This window comes from Dromaius novaehollandiae, chromosome 2, assembly GCF_036370855.1.
Source record: "Dromaius novaehollandiae isolate bDroNov1 chromosome 2, bDroNov1.hap1, whole genome shotgun sequence".
NCBI classification, from domain to species: Eukaryota; Metazoa; Chordata; class Aves; order Casuariiformes; family Dromaiidae; genus Dromaius; species Dromaius novaehollandiae.
In genome coordinates, this window is record NC_088099.1 from 58,898,468 (window position 1) to 58,917,747 (window position 19,280).

Consider the following 19,280-nt stretch of genomic DNA (forward strand, 5'->3'; position numbering starts at 1 on the left):
AAGCTTATAGGCCTGTAAAGCTTAATGTGAGTGTTAATTGTTAACACTTTGGAAAGCCTTATTTCTGTTGGGATAACTCCATTGGCTGGTTTAGATTTCCTTAACTACAAAATGGATTAAAATTACTTCTCTGTGTTTGTGTTGTACTTCAGTTGCCACGTCACTTCAGAATTAAGCAGATCACCTTTGCATATTTCTGGAGTGATGTCGACCATTATCAAGTAGTACAAGTATTGTTGCATCCTTGCTTAAGCAGGGCAAGCTCTGTAGAAAGAGGTGGTATCTTTTATTTGACCAGAAACTATCGCAGGTTTCAGACATGCAAGCTTCTTAACACACTGGTCCAACTTCTGTAAAAATTATAGATTCCAGGGACTAGGGGGAAGGAAATGGCTGCAAAGCTATTGATCGTGGTTCACTATTTTAAGAAAAGGACAGCATGAGAGAAGCAAAATAAAGATAATGGGCTTCAGTAAAGCAGACTTTGATAAACGCAGGGAATTTGTAAGTGGGTTCTCTTGGGAAGATAAACTAAAGGATAAAGGAGGGCAAGAGAGGTGGCAATTACTGAAAGAAGCCTTATTTCTGTTACAACAACAGGTTATTGTGCTGTGAAGGAGAAAGGAATCAGTGTAAGAAATGGGAATAGCTGCAGCAGAAGCTCTTTAAAGTCTCGAATATTAAAAAAGGGGAATTATTTAAAAATTAGGAACAAGGACATGCAGCTAAAGCTGAGTAGAAAAAAATTAGCCTAAATCTGTAGGGTCAAACCCAGAAAGATTAAAGCAGAAAATGAATTACTACTCCAGGGGGTGAGAAAAATTAATGTGAAAAGATTCTATGAACATTACAGGAGGAGAGAAAGGCAAAGTAAAATTCAGCCCCATTCCTTAACAGGGGAGGATTGCAAACAATAGACGTCGATGAGAAGACAAAAGTATTCAATGACACCTTTGCATCAGGCCCCTCTAACTTTGAATACATGTAATACATTAAATATTTTCTAACCTGCTTTTCCCTATTATGACTCATGCATCTAGGCTCTTAAAAAAAAAAACACTAATCACTTTAGGCATTTGCTCACCATTTACCTTTCTGTTATGCCAAAAGCAATTTACCCTAAAATGCATACAAAACTGAAGCAATATCTGAACCATTAACACTCATTGGTAGTAGAAGAGGAGAAAGTTCTCTAAGAACTAGAAGAAAAATTAGCACAGGGGGTGAGTTTTAAAAAAAGGAAAAGAAGGGCTCAGGGAGATAACAAGCAGTCAGTCTCTCTCTGCTATTCTGAAAGATATACAAGACTAAATTTTTAAAGACAATTTATAAGTACCTAGAGAATAATAAGGTAATAAAAAACAGCTAGCATAGATTTGTCAAGAACAAATCATGTCAAACTAACCTTGTTTCCTTCTTTGACAGGATAATTAATATCGCAGATAAAGGAGAAGCAGGAGATATATCTTGACTCTAATAAGGCTTTTGACATGGTCTCACCTAATATTCTCTTAAGGAAACATGAGAAATATTTACTTACCCAGAATCATGATAAAGTGAGCACATACTCAGATGTTTTGATGCTAAACTGGGGAGGCATTGAAAGTAGGGTTTTTTAGAAGTCATATTTATACTCAATATTTTCATTAACAACTTGAATCATGAAACCCACAAAGTTTTAAAACAACATGAAGCTGGGAAGGATTACAAGCTCTCTGAGATCCAGGATCAAAGTTCACAACTATCTTGAGAAATAGCATAGATGGCCCAAAACCAACAAGGGGAAATTCAATAAAGTCAAATAGAAATACTCACCGTTTGGAAAGAGAAATTAGTAAACAATTATAAAATGGGGGATAAATAGACATGATGGCAGTAATGGAACTAAATGAAATTATTGTAATGCAATACTATTATAGCAAACCTCATGCTGTGTGGTGCTAAAACAGAAATGTTGTAGGTAACATATGCAAGGTAATTATTCTCTGCTTGTCTCTGGGATGCCAAAATCAGCACCGAATACAGTTCGGGGCACTGCACTTTATGAAGTGTTGCCAAACTGGGAGGACTCCAGAGGAAGGCAATCAAAAAGGTAGGAGGTAAAGAAAACATGAGCATAAAACAAGGCCTAAAGCCATGATTTGTGAGAAAAGATTGAAGGAAATGGTTTTGTTTAGTTTAGGAAAAAGAAGACTAAGTGTAAGATGTCATAATAATCTTCCAGTATGCAAAAGCCAGTTAAAGAGAAAGGTGGTAATTTGTTCTCAGAGACCCTTGCAAATAGACTATGATGAACTCAATGAATTTTCATTGGAAATGTTTGGGGTTAGGTATTAGCAAACATCCGTGGTGCAGTGCCTAGGTATGCAAAGTAGAGGAGGACTGTTTATTGTTTATTGAAGGGTCTTAAGAACAAACTAGACAAAGTATTAGACATGGTCTAGGTATAATAACCCTCTCCCTCAGTTAAAAGCAAGGAGTATGTGATTCCAGGAGGGCCTTACCAGGCTTACATTTCAATTATTCTATTAAATAGAGACGAGGAACACAGTAGACTTGATTGTTATTATCTTTGCAGAAAATTTTCAGTTCCAAGCTTCAAATGTACAAGGCTATTATAAGGTCTCTTTTGTATTAAACGGTTGTTAGACAGACAATCACGAGTAAGAAAGGAATGTGATTAAATATTCTTTTAAATACAGAACTAACTTAAATTTGGGACCAGTTAAGGAATTAATGATATGTGGAGAAAAGATGGAATTAAGGCACTCTGGGAGGTCAGTAAAGAATTAAATATAGTATATACAGTGAAACCCCAATGACTTCAGCTGGCAGAGCTGGTAGCTTGGCTGGCAGAAATTAGACTAATTGAGCATACCCTGAAAGACCGTTCTAATGGTGTTTGATATTTTGGAAGAGAAAATGGAAGATAAGACAGAACAAACCTTTAATGTGAAAGACCAACCACACAAGAAATTGAAAGGCAAAAAAAGAGGTAAGGGCAGGCTGTAGGAATCCTGAAGACTTCTAGAACTGGAAGCAATAGCAGAGGAATATCACTGATCTGTTTGTTTAATTACAAAATCCGCTCTGTATTTATTAACCAGAGCAGGACTGTAAAGGCTTTCAAAGTTGTCATTTACTGATTTGTATTCTTCAGTCATTTGTCGAGCCATCTAGTAACGTAATGATAGAATGGCCGCTGGAAAGATGGGACATTGATCCTCTTGGAAAGCTGGGAATGTAAGACCAGAGTATTGATACTTTCACTTCAGTCCTGTTCCTTCTGTAAGAGATCACTATAGCTCCCCCAAATGAAGGATCTGTATATAAAGACTGCTCCAGTGCTCAGGTCTCTAAAGCAGCAGCAAAGGACATTGCTTGATAACTGCAGCAGACTGGTGTGTTGATCAGAAAAGCTCTGGCTTTTTGAATGTCTGTTATATATAAGGCTGAGATACACTATTTGGAAAAGGCACAGAATAGGAGGGAAGGAAAAAAATGTTTAAAGGAAGTGTGCCTTCTGAGAAAGCTTCAGAAGCAAAGGAAATTAAATCTGAATGAGTTCTAACCTTATTCCACGTTAATCTCCCAACTATTCATCTGAAGCCATTATCCTAGAGGACCAGTGACTGCAAATGCCCTTTTTACCCCTTTGTGCAAATGTACACACACTTTCACCTGCACATCAGAGGAGCTGTGATAGATAGTGGACAGTAAGGGTCATGTAAGGAAGGTAGCACTCTTAGCAGGTGGAATTTTTTAATTCTTTGTTCTTAAACAGATCCCTGCTGTTACTGAGAAAGGAGTGAAAACATCATGGTTTTCTGCATCTAACTGAGACCTGCAGAATGCCTGAAATATTTGATCTGTAGTAGGTCTACTCTCTAGTTTACACTCATTCAGGAGTCCCATATGCTGTGTGGTTGGGGATGAAACAGAGCTAGACCCTGAGGTACAGTGACCTTAAGTCTTAAATGTCTTATCCACTTGATTTTCACAAAGAGACAGAAGCAGCCATAAGGTCAGCATCTTTACTTTCTAATGCCTGAGGCTTTAAAGTGTCATTCAAGGCAATCATTTATCTTGTCTCTACTAAGAGCTTAACAGCAGGCTTTTTTGCTTAGAGGAAATGACAGCAAAACTGTGTTCCTGTAAGAAAAGAAACATGGTGTCTTAATTAGCCGAAGGAGATAGCTGATAAGCTCTTCTGCTAGTAATGCCTCAGATCTCATTGACCAGCTACAATAAAATAGGTAAGACCTAGAGTATATAGTGCAATTTATTTCTCTACAGAGCATGTATGCATTGTGTCCAGCTAAAACTTTGGATATGCTTCGTACTGTATTATACCATTAATGAATAATTAATAGTAGCAAAATTTAAGAACAAGGCTTTGAAATCTGTGACTTCAAGCATCCCAACAGATAAAAGTTAATATGCAATGATGTGATCTCTATTTTCTGTATCGCAGACTCTTATTATTCCACAATGAGGCAAGCTGTTATAGATGGTTAAGTTCACCTTTTCCTGGAGATGCACAGAGATTTAGTCAATACCCAGCAGTACACTGTCCGGAGAACATGATCTGCATATCTTTCTCAAATTATGAGTTGTTGAGATGAATGTTAAAGCAGATACCTATTCTAAGAAATTCTGAAACTGTGTAAGTGTCCCTATTTGTCTAACAATAAATTGAGCATCTTTTGCTGAATTTGTAACAAATTTAATTGCAAATCCTGAAAAACAGTCTGGTATCTAAAACTTGAGTGTTTTGGTTTTTTTTCCTGTCTTGATCTTCATCACCAGTGATAAAAATTTGCCTGTAAAGTGTAGAACTTTTTTGACTGGGACTTAATTAGACAGTTCTCTTGATGAAAAGCAAAGCAAAGCGGAGTAGAAACAAAAGTAGAATCTAGCTTGCCCTTTCCTAGCTGCATAGCCTTTTTGGAGCTCAGAGGACTAAGATTCAAACAACAGGTATTTTTACCTTGAAGTCAGCATAGACGATTCTGAATATATATACATATAAGGACAGCTGAATAATAAAGATGCACGTTATATACATGGTTACTTTCCTGACTTTGCTTACACTAAAAATATCATGAGAAAGAATTGGTAAGACTCAGAAATTTTAATGTGTTCTGATGTAGTAAGATTTTTTTCATGACTTCTTTTTGCTTTAGGCTTTATCAGTTCAGCTCAGAGATTTCTAAGGCTAAAATGGACCTTTCTGCAGTCAGTCTTCCCAAGTACTGCAAACCAAAGAGCATCATCCAGCAATTTCTACATCTAGTGCAGAACTTCATTTTGAATTATAGCATATTTGAGAAAGAAATCCTGTCTTGCTTTTCTCTCTGTTGTAAATGCTATTCAATTGCCAGAAGAACAGATTAGAGTACCCTTTTGTCTCATTCTTCATCTGTGAGTGTTCTGGCTTTTATTAGTGCTTCAATATAGCAACAGAAATATCTTTAACTGAAATTCATAGATATTATTCCCCTCCTAAATAAATGATATGTCAACTTTACAGTGGTTAAAATGCCCATTTTACACATGGTATCTTGATGGTATTAACCAGCTCCACACTTTCACCTGGTAGCAATCTCAACAAAGATATGAATGGGCACACAGACAGCCTTGCGATGCTACCACCTCATCCAGGGTCAAAGCTGAAGGACATTCGTGTAGCAAGAGAAGCATCTTGTTTTGCTGTAGTTTGGGCTCAGATTATGGAAGTGTTGTGCTTGTGACATGTCCAGAATTTGCATCAAGTAAAATGTGGAAAATTGATGTTTGTTCTCCAAAAGATCTGCCTCTTCAGTGGAAAAGATTGAAATTAGTGGCAATCCCTTCCTTCAGAGGAACCATTATTTCTAAATAATACCAAACAGATATCAGTAATGACTAATCAGAGTAGACTAATTGCTAATGTTAGTTACAGTCACTACCATCCCCAGATTTTTCTGTGCTTGCTCCATAGAAGTGGAGATTCACTTCTGTGCCATTTTGGTTCTGATAGCAACATCAGTAATGTGATATTTTCTGCCTACTGCCTCCTGGTTTGTCAATGTTGTTCTTTTAGTCTCAGTATCTGTGTTGAGTTTGCACTGCTTAAATGATCTCTCTTTGTTCTTTTTCTCTGCCTGAAAAAAAGAAATACTTCCCTCTTTTCCAGTTGATCAAACCTTGGAAACCCGCTGCCTCAGGTATTTTGAATCTCTCCTGAGTTTAACCTTTTTTGTCAGGATTCTTGCCAAGTGCCTCAGGATGCAAAAGAATCACAGGCACCTCATCTGAGAATAGATTTTATGTTCAAGCCCAGACTAAATTGACTTACTGGTTTTATAGCGTACTAGGGAATACACATATTCAGTTCTTCCTTCAAGTCAGGAGTTCACAGAAGTACAGGAGAAAAACGTAAGATTTATATTTTAACAGAATCTTCAGATATGTTCTGCTGGCCAAATTTCTTTTTTTTTCTTCTTTTTTTTTTTACACCCAGTATTCAAGTGGATTCTGCCTAATGTTTTCTATCATCACCATGCTGAATGGCAATACAGTCATATTCAAGCTAATAAAAGATATCTGATCAGAACACATTTATTTTTGCAGTTCAGCCTTACTTTCTTCCGAGGATTTTCTAACCAAAAGATGAGTGGATCTGAGTTTGGTTGCAAACCTTGCAAAGCTCAATGGTATCACTTGGACTTAGCATTGGTCAGAAGCCATGTAATTTTATAGGGATCCCTGGGAAACACTTTGTCCCAGAGAAGGAAAATGCCCTCTTTGTTGCAATTACTACCATTTGAATCCATGGGGATAATCTTACACCATCAAGATACCATGTGCAGGACAGACATCTTGACATAAACGGACATGCAGGAGCTGTGCACCTCCTACCCAGGCCTTCTGCAAGGTGCAAATATACTAATCTAGTAATTCTCATTTGTCTTCAATTTCACATGCTCATGTCCTTGCACCAGCACATAACTTAGCATTTGAGCTTTTCAGCCACAGTCATTTTATTATCATGAATCCTACCAGATCCATACCTTAATAAAGGTTGGCATTGAGAAGCCATGGGAGAACTAGGACATTGGGGGAATTATTGAGAGTACATGGGTCCAAGGGCAGCTGGGAGAGCCATTGATTTCATGCTGTGGTGCTTGGCAGAGTTGAGAATGTGAGGTCCTGAGATAGGAGGTCTCCCAGATAGATGAGCCAAAGTTTAGGGGAGATATGGGCCTGACATCAAGAAGTGGTTTATGGAGACTTACAAGTACATGTGAGAGCAAACTGAAGGCTTTGCAATAAAAATAATAAAAAAAAATCCTTGTCTATAGCATTCATGCAATGTCAAATAAAATCTAACAACCTAGGAATCTGGTATATAAGCAACCTTGAATTCTTCACAGCATTGGAAGTGTTCAATGGTTTTCAGAAGCTGCATGTTGACCCATGTTGATATTTTCTATGTTAGACATTTATGAAAACTTCACACTGGAAAAGAAGGTCATAAGGTGAAATACTGGACTTGTATCTCAGCCTTCAAGTATTTGAGCATGAACATAATTAAAGCTCTCTTTCTGTGAAACAGTCAAATATGATGAAAAATAATAGGTCAGTTTGGCTTACTTATGCCAGAATCAGCCCATCAGAAAGCAATCTAAGGTCTCCAGCCTCCCATCAGCAGTGCTGATTTGTTCTAAGGGAGAAATTTATTTATGTGCAGTGAACCCCCTCAGCAGTAATGTGTTACTGAAGATCTATTTCAGATTTTACACAGCAATGTTCATAGGAGACAGCTCTGAATCCCCACCTACCTTTATGAAATGCTAGAAGATTCTCTGTCTTACAAGGGATGAAGGTTTCTCCAACAGCCCTCAGTGCCCTGACAGTATCTGACAGGACTTCACAGCTCAGAGAATGTTACGTCCAATCTAGTGTAGTGAATGGTTTCTGAAGCACACAGCTTACTAATGTAGCAAAAGAACATACTAAATCAAAATCATTTTTTCTTGTGATATCTAAAAGCATAATTTCCAGGGAAAGCCTACTTCAGTGGCTCACTGCTCTATTTTTCAGGACCATTTAAAGTGTGAGATTATTTTTACCCATAAAATGCCTTCCATCCTTTCCTTGTCCTCCTAAGTAACTCTCCTGTTCCAAACAGCTGAGCTATATTTGCTGCAACTTTCAGCAGAAGTAGTAAGCATTTTTGGCAGACACTGAAAGAAGAAAAAAAGAAAAGGAAAAGAAAAAGGAAAAGAAAAAAAAGAAAAGGAAAAGCAAAGGAAAAACAGAAAGAGAAAGAGAAGAGAAAGAAAAAGCAAAAAAGAAAAAGAGAAAGGAATAATACAGCCAGAAAAGAAAAAGCTTAGAAAACTGTGAGCATGAATGAACACTGTGGGGAATTCTTACATAATTTTATCCAAAGCAGTCACTGTGTCTCCTGTTCCAATTAGTGTTCCTTTTTGACAAATCAAGGATAACCAATGTAAAATTGGACCACTTGGGAAGCAGAATAAATCAGAATCATCTGGTTGCAGAGTTTTTCATTAAGTAAGTTAAGCTATCAGCTTTCCTTGGATTAAAAAAAGAATCTTTTGAACAAAACAACCCTGAGGGGAGAATGCAGCATCAGCATAACAGATTCGGTGGCTGACGGGAGAGAGACAGGTACAGATTTTAGTTATGAGATCTTCCTCCTCATCAGGGTGCATAGTCTTTGTAGCTGCATTGCTCTGTGTCAGATATTGCCTCACTAAGAGCTTGTGGCACTAGTCACTGCTATGTGTTACTGTGAAAGAGCGCAGGACTGCGATCAGAAAGCTGGAAGACACATGAAGCCCAACAGCAGGCAAATGGTTTGCAGATGTGAAGGAAAGGTAGGGAGAAGGTGCAGGATCCCGGAAGGTGGAAAAGATGATCATGGCCTAAAGAGCAAATAGTCAGAGGCTGTGAAGGAAAAAGAAACCTATTAGCTTTGGCTGGGAAAAGTTCTTTGGTGGTAACTCAGATGAGTGGTGAGAATGGAGTGAGAGAAAGGGATTGAAAGTCTGGGTGGCCCTGGGGGACTTTCATGGAAAGGCACTGCTTGCTCCAAGAGTATGATAAATAAGACAGACAGTGGCTTTTAGAGTTATATCAGGCTACGTATGAAATATTATAAGGCAGTTGAGGCACTAATGTCAAGTGGAAAAGGTTAGAACTGACATGAGTGATACAAATTTAATAGTGCAAATCTGGCAGGGTTAGATGGGGGAGGAAAGTTAAGTTTCTCATACCAAAACCATTTCCTTGCACTGCTTCAAATATTTCTGAGGCCAAAAGCTGTTGCAAGATGGGAAAAGAGAAAGAGTGGATTGATGCTTCCATTCCCAACCCAAATGTGGCCATTATGGGTATGTTTTCCTTGATAACCTATTGACCTTGATCATCACAGAAAGTTTTATTCTGTTAGCTGCGGAGGCTAACAGGTACAATCAGGTATTGCAAGCTTCTGTGGTACTAAGGTCCCCCAGGACTATCTTGTAAGATAAAAGGATAGATATGTCTCTGTGATGACTAAATCCAATATTTTGGTGTCACCTTTTTTCCCTGAAAATTAAGCCACCCATCTACCTACTCTACATAGGTCAAGCAGTCATCAGAAGACAGCTTTCAGCCGACACTAATTCAAAGCAGCCATGTACCACAAATTTAGAAATGCTTCCTACCCCCCTACCAGTTCCATGGGTTTTCCAGATCTTGTTATTATTTGTATTTCTTTCTATCTCTGGTTTTGTATATAAACAGATGGAAGGCTTAAAATAATAAAAAGGAAGTGTTGTGTGGCTTCTAGCTATTGGTAAATACCCAGATAAACTGACCTCAATAGCTTAAAGAACTAAGCTCTTAAGAAGCTTATCTATTCTCATCTCTTACTATTGAACCTTTATTTTTCAGAATTAACACTGGTATCATTTCTTTGCTGAGACTGTTTGCTTCCTGTGTGGGCTGTCTTTGCAATGTTACTGTGGGCGTAGCAGTGCACAGTGTGTGCTTCAGTGCACACTACTGAAAAATTCCTAGGGATTCTGAGGACTGTAAGCATTCACCTACCACTTCACAGACTAAGAGAGGGAGAAAAGGTGGGGGAAAGGGAAGGTAAGCCTTTCAAAAAAAAAAAAAAAAAAAAAAAAAAAGCGAAATGATATAGATAATGTGAGATTCTGAAAGCTGATGAGACACCTATACAATAGGAAACACACAATGCTTGGGCTAGCATTTTTCTGATAACAAAATGCTTAGAAGAAAAAGCAAAGATATCGCTCTGAATTTTGCTTTATTTAGAAGAAAAAGTGAAGATGGTGCTCTGAATTTTGCTGTATTTTGCTCCCTGTCACACAGTGGGAAGTGGACATAATCTTTGGTACAATACCATACTTTCTGCAACAATAGCTCTGCAGTTTTGAAACAGTCAGTAGATCAAAACCTACACAGGTTCACTCTCTCAAGTTCAATTAAAACTCAAAAGTTTTAAATGGAGTACATCAAGGATGGGAATTTTCCCTTAGATAGCTCCAGACAACCAACTAGTATAAATTAGCAATGTTCTGCACTAAGCCTGTGAAGTCATGCAGAATGGTCCCACTGTGGGAAAAGCTATCGCAGGAAAATGTGACGGCAGTCTAGGAGCTTCAATAGTTGCGCAGAGTTTTCTAGAAGGAAGGAATTGTGTGGATTTATGTGAGGTAAGGCACTGCCCTTCAACAGTGCAAAGTGAATTCAAGCGCTCTTTGAAGTCTGTTGTATTGAAAGTTTCCCTTAAAGATGAGGAAACCCTTTGTATGAGTCAAACAATCAATAGTTATGTACTTCAAAGAAATGAAAGGTGTGAAGGTTGCTTTGTGTGAAGTTGAGACAAAAGCATCAATGAATACTTTTCAGAAAGTGAAGGTAATGAACCTAGAGGTCCCTCTGTGCAAGCTTTCATCTGTATCAACAGATGTACCCTTCTTCCTGCCAAGAAAGTTAAAGATAAAAATCCCATTGATAATAACTCTTTTAGTGTTTTAGTATATCTTGTAACCATTTCCACACTTCCACACCACAAAATGTAAAAGGTCATATCCCATTCTAACAACCCTACCTTGCTTCCAACAGTATTAGCAAACCATGAGTGAAGTTTCTGATATTTTCAATTATTTACCTACAACTTTATAGGTCTAGTTTTCTTCTTGCACAATTTTACTTTACTGATTGAAACTGCTGAAACTGGTAAAAATTGCAACTGAACTAATAAATAGGAAAACCTGTTGCCCATATGTAACTGGCAGTGATGCCTGCTTACACTAATTTGGTCACTGTCATAGTCATCATCAAACACATCTGGATTCCATCATCATAGAGCCTTTAAAAAATTGTATTCGAAATTAACTAAATAGTACAAGCTATAGAAAAATGTGTGATACTAAATCATTCACAACTACATCAGACTACAAAAATCTATGAAAAAATCATAGATCGACTAGAGTTTAAATGGGAGCAGGAAGAAACTCCTCCCATGAACAGATTATTCAATAATGTTTTAGGTGGGTTCTCAGACTTCAGTATTTTGGAATCAGAAGCTAAACAAACATTTTTCTAAAACAGCTTAGCAAGAGGTTATGAGCCTAAAGCAACTTATGAGACGTTGAGCAAAAAATTCCACAAATGAATTAGGACCACATTTTGAAAGGAGTGGGAGTCCAATGGTAATCCTTGCTAGTAGACTGTCTAAATTTCTAAGCGTATGCACACATTGAAGAATCAGGTCCTAAGTGATCTTGTTATTTAAATGCTAATGACTTAGCCATTTGGAAGTCTATTTCTCCGAACTTTCATGAAGGAGTACACACTATGTCATAAAGTATTTTTGATACCCATAAATCTGAGAGGAACTATTTACAAAACTTTATAATTTAAAAATATAAATGCGCCTACGGTTTTACTCTGGGAATTACAGTCATCAAATACTGAGCTGAACTCAACGTTTATGATATGCACAGGTGCTTGTTGCTCTTATCAAGGTTATGGTAGCAAACCCCACTGCAGTCATGCTTCTTGGGGCAAACTCTAGCTTGGGCCTGCAAATGAGCCTCCAACTTGCCTCCCCATTCTTATAGTCTTTCAGTATACCCAGAAAAAATGACTGAGAGTAGTAACCGCAGCAAGACTGAAAGACCTATCTGCGCATAAAAGTTTGCCTATCTGAACAAGAGCAATGGTCCAAATTGCCCATCATTACAACTTTGGTCTTGCACACTTATTTTACGTGAGGAACAGCTTCACTGAGCTTCTGTGGGACTACTTTAAGAAGTGGAGCATGTACGCAACTCTTCACAGACCCAAGCAAAGAAATTCACTCTAGTGAGAAGGCCAATGGGCCATTAGTCATGTTTTAAAGACTTAAGTGGGACATAAATGATGCATAAGTTTTTACACAGGCTATATACACAGATATAAATTTCAATAGCATTGTTAATGCTATTTGAAGTATTTATAGAGGTGCTTAGCATTCAGCTGCAAGTAAAAAAAGGAATCTGTGCTTGAACCTACATCTGAAAGGGATATTTAGAACCTTTACTGCTGTTTTCCCCCAGGCCCTTCCCACCAGAGCTCCCACACTGAGACATGGAAGGTTAATTAGTGGATGTTTGTAAAGGACTTTGAAGATGAAAAGCTTTCTCTCTCTCTCTCTTTTTTTTTTTTTTTTTTTGTAATGCTAAACATGCTGATGATTATGAAGGTGGGATTTCTGACAGTTTCTTTGTTTTGCATGGGACACTGAAGTGGTTTATTGTGAGTCCAGTTTGCTGCCAAATTTCCAGTGGTGAGCTTACTGACTCCACTTTGTGAGTGTACTTGGTGCCTTTTGTTATGCTAATGTTTCTCCCACGGACTTACACTGCCAAAGTTGCCTGGTGAGGCAGGAGGAGGCTGGGCTCAGACGCCAAGCCAGGCAACACCAGCAAACATCATTGTGGGCCAGGTGGAAAAGCCTCCTCGCTTGTAACATTAAAGTCCATTGGCGTCTCCTTCACCACACAAGCTGAATTATGAGTATATTTTCATATTGGGCAAAATCAGCTAATGCTATTTTGCCAGCAATCTTGATGGGCCTAATTTATTAAGTTGTTAACCACTGTAGTACTGGAAAACTTTATACCTAGCAGAAGTAGGTTTATGAAACAGGTTATATTGATAGAAGCATGATTTGGGGCATCTGCATATTTGAATGTGTTTATAGCTAAGACATGACGTTGCCTTGAGAAGACACGCACAGCAACCATTGGCCTTCATCTTAACCACTGCTAGTTCCTTTGGTGCTTGTTGCTTCATTTGCTTGCCTTTTCCCAAGGATGAAACGAGTCTTCCCTGTAAAAAGGATCTAGAGCATCATTACAGCAAAAGAGCAGTGTTATTAAGACACTTGTACTGAGAGGAACCAATGTACTTTACAGAGTGAGCATTTTCTAAAGGACAAACTCCCCGCAAAATGAAAAAAACAATGTGTTTTCCCAGCAAAAAGCAAATTCACAGCTGAGAGGCCTCTTTAGCCCAACCAGTGTTGAAATATTTATTGTGGAATAATATAATATTGGAGAGAAGGCATTTATACCTCATAAATAATTCTCCCTATTTTTATTGAAATTATGTTATAAATTATAACGACAGGTTAATATTGCACTGATTTCTCACCATCTGTGGGGAAGCCCTTGCTCTCTATATATTTATGTTTTCAACTTAAAGAGTGTCCCTATTATATGTTTCAAGGCAGAAATCATAGTCAACATGACAGACGAAAAATCCATAAATTTGTTAAACTGGTATAAAGCACCAGTGGCTCCAGGGATGTAAAACAGCAGGGCTCCCGTCAAACACCATTGCTTTACACTCACTGGACAGCTGGAACAGCCCAGCAACAGGGAATAACTCTTTCACTTGGTGAGCAGCAGTGAACTGCCCAAAGCATTTCACAGGTGGCTGGAGCCAGGCTTGCCCTCTAGTTTCCATCATTATTATTAAAATACTGGCTATGCTACGACACATTGAAGGTCTGTATAGGAAAGTGTCCTTCCTCTCAGAGTGGCTAAAAGTAGGTGCTCAGGGAAAGCATGCGAGAAAGAGGCCGTATAGCCTCTTGGGGTAATTTAGTTTGTAATGAACTGATTTATTCATTTCCTGATAGCCTGTGGGCAATTTTTTGATGTTGATTTGTGTGAGAAAGCACAAATGTAAATTTTGGTTATTAAAGCAGTTTAAAATAGATGATGAGAGAACAGCAATCTTTCACCGCCAAAAGTTTCCTGAGCAGGGCATTTTAATTGCTAACCTGAAAACTCAGAAACCCAGCACTCAGGATGAAATGCTAGCTATGAACTAGTTAAACAGTCTTTTGAGCTAATAGCTTATCTATGTAAGCAGCTGATAGGCTTCCAAAATAGAAAATTACATCCTACAATAGTACATATACATGCCTATGCCCTGTTCTACCTGCTAGATTAGAAGACCAGCATCCAGCATCTCTTTGCCAAAGTCATGCTTGATAGAGGGGTCTTTTCTATGCCAAATCTAACAGATAGATGTCAAAGGGCTGAGTACCTAAGAAACATCTTTTAATAAGGGCTGCAGATAGTTTTGTGTACTGCATGTTATGTAGTACAGATTCAGAGCTAATGCTTGTGGCATTGCACTGACCTTTTTTTAAAGAAGCAGTTTAAAATGCTGCCTTTACTGCAGCTGAAATCTTAAACATGGGCTCAAAAATAGACCTTGCGGGTCTTCCTCCAAACCGTTTCTTCCTTCAGCCTGTGCCTCTCCTCCTTACTTTCAGGCAGGACCTACAGGCACTTGTTTTCCTGAGGCACTTCCCAAAATGCCACTTGCTACCTCATCCTCCACTAAAGAAAACAAATGTGAAAGAGCTTCAGAAGCTCACATTCACCTGATGTGTCCAAAGAACGTCCAGAGGGCATAAATTTTTGGCATAAAATGAAATAACAACAGGTATAAAGGGGCTCAGTCAATAATTCAAGAATTAAAATGCTATTTTTGTGTGTTAATATACTCAACATTAGTGACCAAATTTTGATGCAAAAATTTATTTTTAAGAAACCAATATCACTGTTTTAAAGGTGTCTGTAAAAAAAGAAATCATCTGTGGTGCGACCCTTCTGTGAACGATCTTGAAGGAGACGAGATTAGCGCACACGCATGCGGAGACACAGTTCATCTACTCACACCAAGGAAATTTTCCCTGAGCCCAGAGCGGCTCACCTCCCTCCCTGCTAGGCACTGCCGGTGCCCTGTGCAGTTATTGTAGCTGGGAGGAGGAGCTGGAGACTGGCCACAACTGAGATGAATGGGAAGAAATTGCCTCTTTCCTACATGAAGAAAAGAGGCGGAGCGTACAATACTGTGTGCCTTGCTGCTTGTGCCTAACAAACTTGTTACAGCTACTGTCATGGCTTTGAGTCCTCACAGAGCCAAGAGGGACCTACACTTTGGGGACCTACCAGATGGTCTCATAACTCCCTTGTCAGTGTGAGACAACTCTGGCCTTGGCTCAGGAGACAGCAGGGAGAGCCTCAGCTCCTCTGTAGCACCACCCTGTGAGACGGCAGTCTTGTTCTCCTTCCCAAACAAAATCCCCTGCTGCAACAAGTCTGTAAAAACTCCAGAAAAATCTTGCACCACCACTGCCTGGGCGTCTCCTTCCAGAGGCAGAGTTTGTAGTTTTACAGCAGGGTTACAGCACTCCCCCAGGCCACCAATAACCCTCAGGAGAAGCCCTTCATAGTCCTGGCAACAGTGTTAGAGGGGCTTTTCTTATCATAGAGGTTCAGCTGGATTGCACTCCAAGACCCACGTGCATGTACCAGCTGCTTCCTCGTCTTCCTCCTCCTGTGCCTTCCCTGACACCCAGCACCACAGGCACGTACAGGGACACAGAAATATGCTCCTGAAGAAGCTCAGCGTGAAGCACAGCTGTTGCAGGCTCTCTGCCAAGCCCTTTGTCCAGATAGCCTGGCTGCAGGGAATTGACCCGTTGGTTTTAACACTGATGGGCGTTAACTGGATGGGAATTACTGCAGTAATTCTTGCAGGCCGCATTGCTGCAGCTTGCTGTTTCCCCACATTCTTTGCTCCTCTCTGAGGAACTAGAGGTTTGAGCTGCTTTTTTTTCCATTGCATGGACTCCTTCTGCCTCACCAAACCAGGCAATGAACCTCTGACATATCTTTCCTCACCTCACTGCTCCTCCAAGTCTTCTTTCGGTCCTTAACAATCTTGTTCTTCCTCCCTGATGTTAGGGGAGGTTCACCCCTGCCATTCATTAATAGCCTATTTGCTCCTTTCCTTTAGGCCATCCTGCACCAGCCCAGTTTGCATTTCTTCATCTCTGTTCCCTGTCTGTGTATAATATGCTTTTCTACTTCCCACATTCGTGAGGATAAATAGGTGCCATAGTCTGTGAAGCAGGCCAGTGCCACCATGGAGGTCTCTGTGCAGCTGCATCAGGAAGTCCAAGTGTGCCACCTCCACCCTCCTGCCGCTGGCTTTCCACTGCCACGAATGTGGTGGCAAGCCTCAGGATCAGCCTAGCGAACAGCATTTGAATGGGTTCATCTCTGGCTAAACAATGATTTTTAAACTCCCTTGTGATCCCCCTCCTGGGAGATGTGGCCTATTGGTCTGAACCAGCTTCTTTTGAAGGGAAGTATTAGAAAAGCCAATGCAATTAGCACTCTAACAAGCATGCTTAGAAAGATGCATTTGGGATCAGTGCACCCTCTAAGAGCTACTAGCTAATCAGGTTTTATTTAATCATGCGTAGATCGCTGTTTCTCATAGGAACTGGCTGCCTGCCTTTTTGTGCTGATTTCAAATGCCCCTTGGAATTAGCCTGATCTTTGCCTGATCTTTCCTTTTGCAAACAACCATCCAGGAGTGCCTTGCCTCTGCCTGCTCCAGAGTGGAGTAATGCCCCATTGGTATAGAAAGACTTCCTTGGGAGTGATATCAAGCTTTTGCACTCTTCAAAGTTTTGCCAAAGTATAACAAGCATGGTTTTGCTATATGCCAGTCATATGATACCTCACTCCTGGGGAGAGAGCAAGTCCGACTTCCAGGAGTAAGGCAGCTGCTCAGTCTCTTGTAGTGGTACTTATTACTTGTGAAGACGTGCCTTGGACACATCTGTTGCCCTGTACAAATACAAAAGAAAGCTAAGGTCCCAGAGAAGCTGGGTTTTGGTACACAGGCATTTTGTTATTTTTGCCCACCTAAACAAGCAGGGTGTGGTGGGCGTTAGGTTTGTTGGCTTAGCACCAAAACTGAGAAAAATTCAGTCTTACCTGTTTACAAGTCGATTCCAGCATCCTTATTAACAGCAAAACGCAAAATGTCCAGATTTTGTAAGCAAATCTCCATTACGTTCTAAACTGATAAAACAAATGTCTGAAATAATTTTGCCATTAATAGCCTATATTTATTCTGCAATAGGATGAATCTATGCTGGAGCCTTCTCATATGAAAAAAGAAAAAAGCTGGCCCAGATTACTTTTTAAAATGGAACAAAGCCTACTTCCCACCAGCAGTTTAAAAATCACAAACCAAAAATATACCCAAATCTCTGTACTGACTCAGCCTGTCTGCATTATTTTAAGACTTTTCACAGCACTATCTGCACAGTATGAGGTCTTGCTTGTCCTGCAAGGCATGAAGAAAACAAGAGCATTAGGGAAAGGGAGTAATTCACACTAACATGCACAAGAGCTTCTGAGGACAGGAGAATGTCACGTTTGTTACCGTTATGGGTGGTCACCAGAGGGTACAATCCTGTCCTTCAGCAACATGCTGCCATGTCACATGTCAGCTCTATTGTGTGCGCAATTGCATTGCAAGTCCACTGGAACTAAACCGACAAAGAGAAAGATTAGTTTTCCATTGGATCAGTGAATCGACCCATTTCAGGAGCAGCCTGTACTTAGGTTGGATTAAATGTAGCATGAACCTGTACTCCAAACAGACTGGAAAATAAATCGGCTGTGCAAACTGGCTTTTTCTGCTCTGTTTGCTGGGAGAGAGCATGGTGAATCTGGCTACTGATTGTAATGGGACAAGACTGTATCCCCTTTTTTTATGCCAATATAAATACATCACCTATTTTAAAACCCTGTGTTTTCTGTATAGAGTTTCTTTCTCTTCCAAGAGAGGGCACTATTAGCTTTCCTTCTACTTCTCTCCAAAACGAGGGTAATTGCCTAAGCACTGAGCGAGGTAGCTAGAGGTGCAGGCACCAGAAAGCATGGAGACTTTGCAAGCTTGGCTTCCTTCTGCAAAGCTCACGTAGCTGCATGCGCTTTCTGCCATTCTTCCACCACAGCTCTCAGGGAAGAGCGCTGCACCAGAGGAGCTTATACCCATGTGCTGTGCAAGAGCTGTTTTCTCACTACACTTAGGCCTAACCCAGCATGCCTTGTGCTAGTGTGGCTTGGTCTCACAGGCAGTGGCAGAGCACATTGCTGCATTCGTTATCCACAGGCAGTAAGCTTGCATGAAATGCTTCTGCTTTTGGTGATTTAACAGACTCCAAAAGCTAGATGGAAAGTGATAAAGCCAGCTGTGACCCTTCTTAGCTATACTTTGGCTTTTTAAAAGAATGCCAGTACAAATTTAGTTAAAGAAAAGTTGTCTGTGAGACAAGAATAGCCACGTCCTACATCATCATCCCTCCTATCTGAGAGCAACAGCGCCCAGTGAAGTCTGGTGTAATGCATAAATCTGTGACCAAAAGAATCACAGTATAAACCAAACCGTATGGTACTGGATAAAGAACACAAACATTTACTGCTTTATTTCTGTGCTAGTTTGGGTTCATGGTGCTATAACTCACCGAAAGCAGCAGTCTCTGGGGTTAACACATGTGCAAATAATGCTCCTTCTGCTGTCTCTAAAAAGAAGGTTTTTAAAGTGAAAGGTTTTCCACACTAAGAAATCTGGTGTTAAGCTTCACACAGATGGTGCTTAGGGGAGAGAACTCAATTCCCTGCAAATGATTTAAAGCACCCCCTGAGCTCCAGCCTGAGCTCCTCTTCCTGCTAAACAGCAGTAATAATCCATATTTTGGGGCTGAGGGCTCACTCCACAATATATACTTAAGGGTGAGCTCCAAACAAGTCACCTCCTGCCCTGGCCAGGGAAGCACTGGGGAAGCCCGCCCAGTCCCAAGTGCTGCTCGCCAATGC